Source organism: Capsicum annuum, chromosome 11 (assembly GCF_002878395.1).
Source record: "Capsicum annuum cultivar UCD-10X-F1 chromosome 11, UCD10Xv1.1, whole genome shotgun sequence".
Lineage (NCBI taxonomy): Eukaryota > Viridiplantae > Streptophyta > Magnoliopsida > Solanales > Solanaceae > Capsicum > Capsicum annuum.
The window spans coordinates 199,974,726-199,979,471 of record NC_061121.1 but is presented as its reverse complement, the minus strand read 5'-3'; positions in this window follow the sequence as shown (position 1 = coordinate 199,979,471).

Here is a 4,746-nt window from a genome sequence, read left to right as displayed (position 1 = left end):
ACATAATATAATAATTATCTCTTCGTTTGTCAAATTTAAATAATTACTTTTATTATTTTGGATAAATAAAATAATAGAGGAAGCATCATTAATCTAATTTAACTGAATATTAATCCCTTCATTTATTTTACGTGTGCACAATATATTAAAAATAAGTTTCTTCTTTTACTTGTTCAATTTTAAGAATAAAAAATAATTTATTATTTAATTTTTAATTTAGTTTTATTATTAACTACAGTTAATAGTCAGTTATCTCTCTGTTTCCTGAAATATTAGTATTAATTATAGCATTCAAAGGATGATACTCCTTCAGTTAACTTTTACTTCTCACATTGACTTAACACAGTTATTAAGAAAAATAATTATTGACATATTTATTTTATTATAGTTCCTCTATTAAATGACGTATACTATTCTATTGTGGAATTAATTTAGAAAAAAAATAATTAATATTAATGATAAAATAGAAAATAAAAATTATCTTTTCTTAGTATGTCAAGGATGATAAGTAATTTCATTAAAAAATAAGTGACAAGTAAAAGACGATGTATAACAAAATTGACATTTTATTTAATGTTCCTTAAGAATATTGTTAATCAATACTAAATTTTAAACATATAAAAATAAATGAAGGAAAGTAATAAAATCTGTATTATATTAACCTTTTATAATTAAGGTTCGGCAACGAAAATCATTTTTGGAACTTGCGCTATAGATTATCACATTAAACTTTCTATTTAAGGTTACTTGTTATCGTAATCAATTCAAACTTGTCCTCTTTCTACAGTTAAATTATCTTATTATTAAATTTTAGGTTAAAAATATTCCTCTTTCCATCTATTGGATTTTTGTTATAAAATATAAAATAAAGAACACAAAGAATGAAGAGAGAAGAGAGGAGACTTCTTTATTTCACATGAGAAATTCTTGAGGGATTGAATTATAACCCCCTTTATTTATAGGGGAAAACTAATTTTGGGGTTTCTAACTTTTTCATAAATAAACATTCACTATATTTGGTAAAGTAGACATTCACTGTATATGGTAATTAGACATTCGCTATATATGGTAATATATTTATATCACTCCCCTTTGAGTGTCTAATTGATAGATAATGTGCCTTGTTAAAACCAGTAAGAAAAAACTCAATGGAAAAAAAATCTAGTGAAGGAAAAAGAGTACACATCTCTAACAATAAGCATATAAGCTGTCTCATTACAAACCTTACAAGAAAAATCCAATCGGATAAAACCTCGTAAGGAAAAAAGAGTACAACGCATATTAACTACCCCTAATGAGAACATCCTTGAACATTTGCATCTCGATCTTGTGCACCATCTTCTTAAAAGTTGCATTTGGAGGAGATTTGGTGAATAAATCAGCCACGTTGTCACTTAAACGAATCTGTTGCATGTTAATATCATCATTCTTTTGTAGATCATGTGTATAGAAAAGCTTTGGAGAAATGTGCTTCGTTCTATCTTCTTTAGTACTCTCTTAAGTTGTGTTGTGCATGTTGCATTATCCTCATAAAAAAATTATGGGTACTTTATCACATTTCAAACCACATTTTTCGCAAATGAGATGTATCGTGGACCTCAACCACATACACTTTTAGCTTGCTTCATGAATAACTATTATCTCAGTATGGTTCGATGAAGTGGCTACAATAGACTGTTTTGTATATCTCCAAGATATGCTAGTACCCCCAACATATGAACACATAGCTTATATGAGATAGAGCTTTATACGGGTCAGATAAGTACTCAGTATCAGCATAACCAACAAGATTGGGACTACAATCTTTAGAATAAAATAAGCTCATATGTTTGATCTCATTTCAATGTCTCCTAGTAGGAGCGGAACTATACCTTGCTAACAAATTAATCAAAAGGCTATATCGGGTCTTGTAGTAGTTACAAGATACATTAGTACACCAATTGTGCTAAGATATGGTACTTCATAACCAAGGAGTTCCTCATTCTTTTCTAGAGCTCGGAATGAATCTTTATTCAATTATGTATGTTTCTCATTTAAGCAAATATTCTATTGCTTTTGAAAACTCTCCAAGAGTTTCAATAATTTTCAAGCTATAAGCTTATACAATATAAGGATTATAAATAAATTTTTCAGAAACTTTTATATGCTTCAAACATTTTGAATCTTTAAAAAGTTTTCATATAAATTTTGTCAAGTGACAATAGTCAGCATTTCATGCCTAACATCTTCAAGTGTATGGACTGCAAATCAAATAAGTTTTATGTTTACCAAGATGCATCATTTCATATCACTTAATAAATGTTCCTATGTCAGCATGCTTAAATAAACATAGAATTCGAATCCTCGTAATCTTTCACAATATTGCGTCAATATTGTATCAAAGATATTAATGATATTTCATTTTGTATCGGTTCACAGCGTGACATATTATTTTGAGATCTCATCGCTTCTTTATTCAGGTGCCTGGACCTCTCATAAGGTTTCATGAAGTTTATGTAATAGGTTCTTCAAGAGCACATTGCCTTTTTATTATGATTATTTACTCCTTATTCTTTTCAAGGATTATTTCATTTAAAACCGATTGATCTACCACGCTTCACGCATGCATAGACTTTGTCCTTTAGGGATAGAAAATAGGAGCAGTTACAGCTTAAATATGAGATGCTTTCGTCGTTTGACTTGAATTATTTTTTTAATGAGCATCTGATGATAATTCCTAACAACTTTCTTAGCTGTTTATAATCTCTCCCTTATGTTAGGAAAACTAACATACATCCTCCATCTTCTTTGAGGAATTCACCTTTGTGCATCATGGTATATTCATTAATCATATATCGTACATCAAAACTATTAGATGGACAACGTGTGGTTTCTGACTCAGAACGAATTTTGAGGGGAAAATAATCATAATATATTGGTTTGATGTATACAAGTACATTTGTATATAATATTCCAAACCAACACATGAAGCTTTTATTCTCATTAGCAATGATTCAACTATTTATCGAAGACATTCAATGTCGAACCGATATTATCAAGATGAATTGTTTGATTACACAATCTGAAAATTATGCTCTTAAGTTAATTTTATTGAGCAACAACTTTATGAATGTCAAACTAAAGGTTGATAATAAACGTACAAGTGATCATCTTATATCGATGCATCTTAATGGATCACATAATGATGAATGGGCTCATATTCATCTTTTATGCTTTTCAGATTTTAAGGGATCAAATCCCAACATTAGTTGATCCAACCAACTTATCACGAGAATACGCAATATTAAAAGTGATGAAGAATTTTCTATTTCTTCAATATATGTTCATACTCAATATGCACATCTTTGGGATGTCGCAATCGTTCATGTCAATTTATGAACTTTTATTCTAGCAAACACCAAGTTTACCATGACATATATCTTTTATTTTAGTAAATTTCAGATTTACTATTACATGAATAAATTTCAAATTTACTACTTTAAAAGTAGATTTCAAAATAACTCTTCTAATTTATTCAGCCTCTTTCGGAAGCGAATTATGATACCATCATTATCAATTACACGTTTGTATTAATAAGTTTCTCATTCCTCATGAATGGAATATAATTGTGCCTTAAGCCTATCAAATTCTGATAGTTTGTAAGCTCTTTCATGATATTGCTACTTCAGGAGCACATCGAGGCACACATATCTTTCAAAGTATATCATATATTCCTACCACATTCACTTCAAGAATTGAGCAAATTGCCATCTTTCAAACTTATCATATATTTCTATCACATTCACTTCATAGAATAAAGCATATTCAATGGACAAGTTTCATGACTTTTTATCAAATACATATTATTTTTTGCCTTAGCCATCATAATATCATTAATATGGTACATTGATATTCAAACTCAACGTCTTATCCATATAAAGGTGTCTTAGGCTATAACTCAATGGGACTTTGAACCCAAAATCTTATCATCATGGTGCATTGGAACTTGTAACTCAATGCCTTACCCTCTTAATGAGATGAGACTTAATTTATTATCATATCTTTTAATAATATTATTCTTCATGAACAAATAAGAAGCATAGCTGGTTCCAAACCAATTATATTTTCTCAAATCCAACAATAGTTATATCATTAGTAGCTGTAGACACATAAAATTTATTGGATCAAATTCATATAAAATTTGAATTTGATCCATATTTTATTAGGTTTAAAATTATTTTGGGCTTAAAAATAATAAGCTCATTTTATTCCTCATCAAGGTCCATCTAACCTTAAAGCCTAAACTCATCAAGCGGCATGGCATCCCATTCAATTCTAAGATCAATGAGACGCTACCATATGTACAAATAATGTGAAAATCTCATTCAAATTCAACAACCAGTCAAAAGGCGCCAAGTGTCAAAGTGATATATTTCGGCCAATCACAAGTAACTAGGCCTACCCCCTATAACTATAAATAGGGGGTAACATAACATTCTAAATGAGATTCTAGAAAGGGAATTCGAAAAAGAGGACTTTGACAAGCATTGGCAATGTCAGTATTGACTATTAAGTTCTTGCAAGGAGCAATCAATGGAGTTCTTTCCGAAGACTATTCCAAAATGAGAAAACACTTTCTGACATTCTCGATGATTGAAATATGTCTCTAGGAGCCCAAATCATCCAACGATTTGAGAAACACGCAACTAAAAGCCCTCGGATCATTTCTAAGTTTAGGAGAGAAGAATCAAGAGAACAACAAAATTG